Source organism: Solanum dulcamara, chromosome 7 (assembly GCF_947179165.1).
Source record: "Solanum dulcamara chromosome 7, daSolDulc1.2, whole genome shotgun sequence".
Taxonomy (NCBI): Eukaryota; Viridiplantae; Streptophyta; class Magnoliopsida; order Solanales; family Solanaceae; genus Solanum; species Solanum dulcamara.
In genome coordinates this window covers 16892870-16902697 of record NC_077243.1, presented here as the reverse complement: position 1 = coordinate 16902697, position 9828 = coordinate 16892870, and positions in this window count along the sequence as shown.

Below are 9828 nucleotides of genomic sequence, written 5' to 3'. Positions count from 1 at the left end.
CATGTGGAACAAAAATATACATAAGACTATTTTGAGTATGATTTGTTGGGCCCGTGCTTGTAAAATGACATGTGGCTTTGCATCTAGTTTACATAAAATGTATGTACTTATTTACAAGTTTTAAAAGAAAATACTCTTTCAATTTATTTTGAGAGAAGTATCAATAACCCTTTCGAACTTAGTGTGGATTATTGGTTTTGTCCCTAAATTATTGATAGGCTTAAAAATATTCTTTTACCTGACGAACTAAATTTAAATACACCCCTCGGCCCCTCCCATGCCACATGACATAACAAGTGCCTAAAATTTATTTAAGCGCATGAAAGGGTAAAAAAATGCCACATCAGCCTTTCTTTTTTTTTTTAATAAAAAAATGTCCTTCAATTTATAATCACCAACGGCTACTATCCTTCTTCTTCTTATTTAACTTCTCCTCCGTGAACATAAACCTCCAAACAAGATTCATTTTTTTTTCATTCTCCTTTTTAATTGCTTAATTTCATAACTATAATATTCTTTCTCCTCCTATTGTGTTCATGACTATTTTTTGTCGATGTGAACTTCTAATAACATTAACAATTTCATGGTCGGGTGACAATCTCGGAAAAAGATTTTGAGGTTGTAAAACCTATAAGGTATGAATTAGTTTTTTTTGTCGGATTTATTTTATGTGTTAAACTTGGTCACTAATGTTCCGTCATTCAATTTCTTACAGTTGAATGCTCGAGATTGTTGCAAACCCAAATCGAAGAAGATATTAACCTTGAAGACGATGCTTAACAAGATGAGCAAAATATGGAAGCAAACAAAGCCCTAAAAAATTTTAAATCAAAATTTAATCGCTAAAAAAAAGCTAACAAAACCTAAAAAAATAAAGAAATAACAAAGCATATACTTATCAGTACTTTAACCAACGCTTTCTAGGTTAAAACCCTTTGATTTCCATGAAAATCAAAGGGTTATGTTGTGACATTGGAGAAAAGCTTTGATGGGGGAAGAGAGGTGAAAATTGAAAGACTCGTTGCTGAACTTTAGAATAACAAAATCATTTTTTTTTATTTCTTTATGTTAATTTATCTTTTTATTTAAAGAAATAGCAAAATTTCTTTATTTTAATTTTCTTAATTATATATATATGCCACATCAGTTAAAAAAATTCACGTGTAGCGCGTGAGTGACGCATTTTTGTGTATGAAATGGAGAGGGGTGTATTTAAGCATATTTCGTTAAGTTGGGGGATATTTTTAAGCCTATCAATAGTTAAGGGGTGAAACCAATAATCTACGTCAAGTTTAGAGATGTTTTTAATATTTTTCTCATTTATTTATCCTATTTTTATGTTTAAAAATAATATTTATTTTTTGATAATTCTTTATGTCAAACTTTATGTATAGCATATTTAAATCATAAAAAATAAAATGATTTTTTAGCACATTCTATATATTTTTATTTAAAATTATAAAATCCTTTTTATTTTTTATAATTTTGTGTTAAAATAAAATAATAAATCTATGAAAGTGTCCTTTGTTAAAAGTGTTTCATTTGAATTCATCTCTCTCTTTTTGTATGTTGAGCCGCAATCTCCACGTGCCATCAACTGGTATGCCGGACGGCGTGAAAAACGCTCGGTAGCCGGTTCTAAAACACATTTAGTCGGGGCCCACCAATAAGTAGCACGGGCCCCACTGTCGTCAACTTCCCAAGACAATGCCACCGCTAAGCTCTGTCTCACTTGTAGGAATTTAGAATTCCCGCCTTATTTTACTACTTTTTTCCATTTCATAAAATGGGTGTTAATCCCTTTCACTCCTAAAACTTCCTTTTTTAATTTTAAAAAATAATTATATTTTTTTTTCTAATTAAATATTTAAAATGTCTATTATTATTTTTTATTATCTATTTTTTTTATTTCTTTAAAAATTATGATATTTTCATATATATTTTTAATTTCATGTAACAATTTTTTTTATAAAAACATAAACATTATTCTTTGGACGAAGAAAGTGAGAAATACTAATTACATATAGGGATAATGCATACGTAGTTTTTGAACTATGACCGAAATCTTAGCGACACACTTTAACTTAAATAGGGTCAGATTCATTAAATATATAAGCTAATGATGTTTTACAATAAAATAAATTAGCATAATGAGAAATTAATTTTATCAATAATAATTAAAACTTTAATATTTATTTATACAAGTGAAAAAGCAAAGAGAGATAGCCATACAAATATATTTTGATGTAGAAAATACAAAATCATTAATTTAATTAAGGTCAAAATTTTAAAGATTGTTTTATTTAGATTTTAAATTATTTTAAACTATAATTTATGTAATACTCCATCAATGTCAATCAAACTTGTTTATTTATATACACAATATCAAATATCTCTGCCGTTTATATTACATAACCCTCATTCTAAAAGTAGTTGTTTTAATTTACTTGTTTAATTTATAAAATTAAAATTTTTTTTTAATATTTTTATTTCTATCCTTAGTATTAAATAGCTGCATAAAGTAATAGTACTCAAATTTAATGTTTGAAAGAATTATTAATAATATTAGTTTATTAAAATCCACCTCCAATTAGTTTTTTTTAACGAATATCCTATCAAAAGGTCAAATAATATGAATTGCATGGAGTAAGAGAGTGAAGAAAGACAAAAATGTATGCATACATACATATACACATGCTTAATGTATATTATATTGAAATAACGGTAATAAAAATAATATTAAATTTTGTGATAAATTTATAAATCATTATTTTGCTTAATTACAATGTTGATGAACTTAAAGAAAAAATTATAAATAACTAAGTTAAAAAATAAATTGTGTATAATATAAGGAAGTATTACATATATGTTATATAACAAAGATAAAATGGGTAATGCATAAAATAAAGAAAAAATAATTTAATTATTATTCAAAATTGAAGAGGGAGTTTGATTGTTAAAGCAAAATTGGGCGGTGATAACGATTTTAGCCCTTTCCAAAATTGACGTGAAAATGAGTAGATTATGTTTGGATGAGGTTCTAGAATATGAGAACTTTCTAATTTTCTTGAAATATGCATTTTAATTATTTTTTTATCAAAACATTTTAAAATAACTTAAAAAATTATTTGGTTCAAACACACCTTTAATAAGGCGATTTAAACATGCTCTACGCAAGTGTTCGGACATAAATTTTTTAATTTATTTAAAATTTATAAAATTAAAGTTGAAATTAGTTATGCGAAAAAAGAAAAATATGAGTCAAACATTGTATTAGCAATGTTGTTTTATGTGGAAAGGAAAAAAAAAATGATATAAATTTTATGCTAAATTTATGTGGGAATTATTTTTTCTCATTTTTATAACCGAACAAGGTATAAAGTTATAAATTTCTTTAATACATTAATAACTCTCTCTGATCAGTAAGCAAACGGTCGCTAAGTATCTTGACAATTAATAAGCCCAATAAGTATTTAAGGAGAGTAAAGAGATAATACATGTTTATTTGTTCTATCTGCATGATGGGTGTTTGGTTTGTGGATTGATACAAACTTTAGCAGTTGGTGCCGTAGACATTAAAAATTTGTGGGATTAAGAAAGACGAATTCAATTTCAGTAAGGATTTGAAGGCTATTCTATTCTAAAATCTAGATCAGGCATATATAAAGATAATATATTTTGTTAAAGAGGCATTTTGAATATTTCATAAACTCTCGGATATTCATAAAGATATAAATCTCGAATATCCTGTAAATTCTTGAGATATTTATGAAGAGATCAAAATATGTCAAGAAGATTCACAAATTCTCTCGTGGAGATCAAGTTCAAATCATCCTAGTTCAAGAATATTAGAAGAGGAACCAAGGGATAAATCATCCTAGTACCCACAATGTTTATCAATAAAATTATGTTTCTTCATATTTTATTTGTGATTACAATTTATTTTCTACCACTTTAAAATTTCTTGCATAATAAATTGTCACACCTAGTGGGATAAAATCTGCCCTTCATCTCTTCTCTCAGTACAAATTAAATCCGCAAATCTGAAGCCAAAAACCACTAAGGTGGAAGAATAAGTACTTAAAGTCTGTCTTTAAGCTTTATCAAGTCCACACTCCCACAAGCCTTGAAGTAGGGGCATATGTAGAAATCAAAAAATTGTGGGACTCTACAAGACAAGTTCAATTTCAGTTACTATTTTTGGAGGCTATTCTATCATAAACCCTAGCTCATGCTTATATAAAAGGTAATATATTTTCCTTAAAGAGCCATCTCAAATCCCCTAAATTCTTAGGTGTTCATAAATTTCAAAATCTCGAACATCCTATAAACTCTTGGGATATTCATAAAGAGATCAAAATATGCCGCACAAATCCTTTCCTAAATCAAGTCCAAATTATCCTAGTTCGAGAAATACGCCACTAATGACCCTCGAATCACGAAGAATCTTAGGAGAGAAGAATCAAGGGATTGACGGATTTGTACCTACAATATTTATCAACAAAATTATATTTTTTTAGATTTTATTTGTGATTATAAATTATTTTTTATCACTTTAAAATTATTGCAAACAGATGCTGACATAGGTCAGGTGTGTCTCTTACTTGCAGCCGATAGCTAGTGAGTTATATTGAACGTACGTGTTGAATTATAATTCGTAATTTAATTCATCTTGATTCAATTCATTTTAATTCAAGTAGATTTTGGACGAAGTATAACTAATCTAATCTATTTTGATCTGCTCGAATTTGATCCAACCTTACCATTTAACGCCCTAACTTAAAATTCTTAATTATAAAGACCAACATCTCTTGCTTGTGAGAAAAGGTTGCGAGGTGTTAAATAATCAAGTTAATACAGTGTACTTGCTAGTTTTAGTTATATCAAGTCGCAGTTGTTTTAATTTGAATGACATAAAAATCCGAGCTAATTAAGGGGTATGTATTTTGTTGGCTTCCTCCTCGATTACTAGTATCAAAGTAGGCCATTAATAATGAAAAACTCGAATCTTGTGAATTGATGATGGCCCTTCTTTTAAGAATAGATCATGTTTGCTTACTTCTTGATTCCTTTGGGATTAATTGGAGAAACATAGGGATTTAACATTTGTTTCTCTTCCTTTTTTTTAATTCTTCTAATTACTCCTTCCATTCAACAATACTTATCCACTTTTGATTTTGCATACTTCTTAAGAAATCATAAATAGAAAAATAATTTTATCATATAATCCTTTAAATATAATAAATATAATATCTTGAAAAATGTAATAGGGTAATGACTATAATAAATGATGAGAATAAATTAGGAACTAAGTGTAAAATTATCTCTTGATTTTTTAAATTAGACAAGTATTGTTGGACATCTATTTTTAATATAGTGGACAAGTAAATATAATCAGAAGGAGTAATTGTAAATTTAAGTATCATTACACACATGTATTAGGTAGAAGTGGCATAGATTTCTCTTTCTTTAACGCTTAGTGTTCGGTATCTAATTTTTAAACGTATTAATTCAGATTCACACTAAAAAGTCTCATTTGAGGGGTATAAAGCGCCCACTATCAAAACCAGACTTTGTTTTCAAAACACAAATTAAGACATTTGATTAAGAATAATGAGATACTTATAAGGAAATGGATGAGAAGTTGATGGCGATAGAACTATTGAAGGAGTAGTGAGGATGCTAACAGTATATGGTTTAGGACATCTTAGTGCATTAGAAAACAGGGTGGATAGGTGTTGGGGGTATCAAGGGGTAACACTTGTAAAATTCGAGTTTTTTGATATTATGGGGATAAAAGTATGCGGAGGTTATTCGTTAGATGAGAAAAATGAGGTCGATCGAGCTTGACGAGATCCTCATGGAATTTTGGAATAACAAAAATGTAACATGGGTATGTAGCTACTAATTGGGTTACATATTGTTATTTTTTGGATATCAGAAATGCCTGAAGAATAAAGGTGGCGTGCAGTGATTATTTTGTGCCAGGGCAAAGGTTATATATAGAATTGCAAAAACTATGGGAGTATGACGTTATTGTGCTATACTATGAAAGGCTAGGAGAGGATGGTGAAAAGAGGTGTATCTATTATCGAGAACCAATTTAAATTCATGACGGACGTTCAATCCCAGAAGTCATTCATGTGGTAATGAGATTGATGGAAACACATAGAGAGAGGAAGATGAGTTTGCATATGGTGTTCATTAACCTAGAATAAACATATTACAAGGTCCCTAAAAAGGTTCCATGAAGATGTTTTGAGGCTAAAAATATAGCTATAACTTCTATCAGGGTGTTTAAGAAAATGCATGGTAGAGGAAAGACCCAAGTGAAAACAGTAGGAAGAAACTCAATGCACTTCTCTATCCTGATGGGGTTGAACTAGGGTTCAACTCTTATCTCATTTCTATCAGTCTTGATGGTAGATGTATTAACGAGGCATATTGAATTGAAAGTATCATGATGTACATTATATGTAGATGACATAGTATCACATAGAGGAGTTTCCAAACTACGGGCCACTACTAACTCTGTCTAGCCCGTCTACTATATTTAGTTTTCACAATAACATAAGAACCTAGGATAATTAACATCTTACTTGAAAGAGGTAAACATTTAGAGGAACTAAGGCTCACCTTCTAACTGTGCTGGCCTACAATGGCAGGACTTATCCCGCTCTGGCGGCCTTGCTACAGTGGGATTCCTCCTATCATGGTGGTCTTCCCGGAGACAGAAAGTCTGAATGACTTCCCAATCCCCATTTTAACTCATGTGTCCACAGGACATCAATAATATTTGGCTATTAAGTCATTAATCTCACTTCACAACGCATTGACTATTTTTCACTTGTTTACCGATAACCTCATAACTACTATACGGAGGCATCTAGCACCCATAACATAATTCGAAAAGGCATACATAAGAATACATTATCAATTTACCATTTTAGAAGAAATATACAGTTTTACAAGGTAAATTTCAATTACAACAGTCAACATAACTACACTTGGACATTCGGTTCTTTCATATCAAGTACTGCACAGGATGGACTTGTTCAATTATGTTTAGGTTAGTTTCTCTATCATCAACCATATAGTCAATATCAATTCACAGATAATAGTCACATAATGGTCTCTCATGAAACCCATATCCAAGCCATATATGTGTCGGAATGTAACATCCGATCCAATATATGTATCGAAATGTGACACTCGATCCTATATATGTATCGGAATATGACACCCGATTCAATATATGTGTCGATACGCGATACCCGATCCAATATCACAATCACAACCACAATCACAACCACAATCACATGTCCACAATGAATATTTCGCATATTTGCACAATCAAGTAACATGTTCATTGCATGTAATTGTTCATAATTAGTCATTTCATTAGTTTCATTCTATCTTCTCTTCATTAACAACATCTCAACAAGCCTTCTTTATTCAAGTCATCACTTTGGGTAGAACAAGTTTAAGATTATGGATTTCATGGTGTTGAGATTATAAATCAATCACAACAACATATCATTCACCCAACCATAACCATTAAATGCATGATAAATATCAGAGTGTTACTAAATCATTATTAAGAGTCTTTCTATGATATAGTCTAAACCATAACTTACAGCTATAGGCTATCAAATAGGTTCATGGCATGAGATCTATCAATATTAAGTCATTCACATTTACCCTTTATTTCATGACTCGCATTACTCAAGTAATTCACAGGGAATAATCAGTATAAACACACACAATTATTGTATAATCCTATCCTTATATGCATCAATAGCCCATAATCCCCATGTCTCAGGATTCCGTTATGACCCATCTATTGTCTATACCTAATCTCACAAGAACCATTGGCCTTCTAATAGTTCCACCAACATTAACATTCAAAGATTGGGTCTTTATCACTAATCACATAATAATCATGACCCATAACATACATTCCCACTATAAACAACAATTGACAATCGTTTAACCATCCAAACTCCATGCCCGAAGGCCTAGACATGAAATCTCCCATCAATCTACATTATATTAAGCAACGGGAAAGAATTTATGCTACTCAATTGAGTAAACCTAGCCTACTTGGGCGCCAAACAATTGTAGAAGGATTAGAGCATGATTCTTGACTTTCGGAAGGAGAATCAATGGAGACGGCTTGAAATATGTGGGTTGTAGTCTTCCTTGTGTTAGGAATATCTTTTTCCCTTCTCTTCAAGCCTAGAATAGCTTCTTGGGATTTTTTAGGTTAATCCTTATCTATTTTAGCACTTAGGAAAAAAATGAGATAATAAAATGATGCCTCATTTACATTCTGGCCCGTCAAATCCCGCTCTGGCGGTCCAAATCCCATTCTGGAGGCCCAGCACGAACAGTGCTCAGTAAAATGAGCATAAATTTTTAATCTGAACTCTAAATGAGGTAAATTTGGTGGCGTTGGAAAGAAGACTCATAGAAATTTAATTTGATTAGTCATGAGCCACCTAATTCTTTATAGGCTGAGAGTTATGGTCGTTTGAAGTTGATCTTAGTTTAAACTCAAGTTCGAAACTAAATCGGAAAGACACTTTCAAGTTAACTTTGAGATAGGAGCATAGTACGATCTTAATTCATAGCTAATGCAGTCTCATATCAAGAAATTGATCCTAGTGTTATGACGAATGAGATTCGTATAATATTACCGCAGATATTTTTAGTAACAATGGGCTAGGTCATTACAGTGATGTACCTCAAGAGGTATATTTGGAGGTGAGAATCGACACATAAGTCATCTTCAAGAGAGCAAGTTTCAGGTATCTTGGGTATTTAATTCAATGAAATAAGGAGATATTCGATGATACTCTGTTCCAATTGTTCCATTTTGACAGGAATTGATAAAAAATAAGAAACATTTCAACTCAATTCAGTTTCATACTAATGTAGTAGTATAGGAACTATTGTGATTTTGGTACACACCATATTAAAGTAACATGAATAAAATGGAGGCTCACATCCGGTGTTTTAAAGAAAAGTTTAATTCAGTGATTATCAAATGAGTTATGTTGCATGGGGCGGAGTGTTGACCACTCATGAATTCACACGCGCTAAAAATAGAAATAGTAAAAATGAGGATGTTGAGATGAATGTGTGGTCCTACTTGGAGAGATAGTTAAGAATAAAATAGTCTTGACAAGGGAGGAGTGACTCTCGTGTGGAGAAGATTAGGGAGACAAGACTGAGATGGTACAAAAATGTGAAGAAAAGGTACACAACACCCAATGAAGAGGTGCGATAGGTTGCTGATGGTGGATGAAGAGAGGGAGTGGTATTCCAAAGAAGTATTTGGGAGATGTGATTACAGAGAATATGACAGACTTGCTATTTACTCAGTACCCGTCCTAGATTGGAAGATATGAAGGTTGAGGAACACGGTACAAAATGTTAGTGGATAGTCGAGAGATGTCTATTCATCATTATCAGGGTTGTTATTATTAATCAAATACTCCCCGTTTAAAATATGTCGTATTTTTTAGCTTGGACACTCTCCGAAAACAACTCACTTCTAGAAAATAAAAAGTGGTTTACTATCTCATCCTTAATCAAATGCCTTGAAAAAGAAGTGCTTCTTTAATGGTATAAAACTCTATTTAGTAAGATAAGGATCATTTTAGAAGAAAAAATAATAATTCTTCTTGATCACGTAAAACATCACTTATTTTAAAACAAAATAAAAAGGTAAAAACATCACTCATTTTGAAATGTAGGGAGTACTATCTCGTTCTCTGATTTTATTAGTACATGTTCTTTACTTTGGTTATAGTATTATGCGTT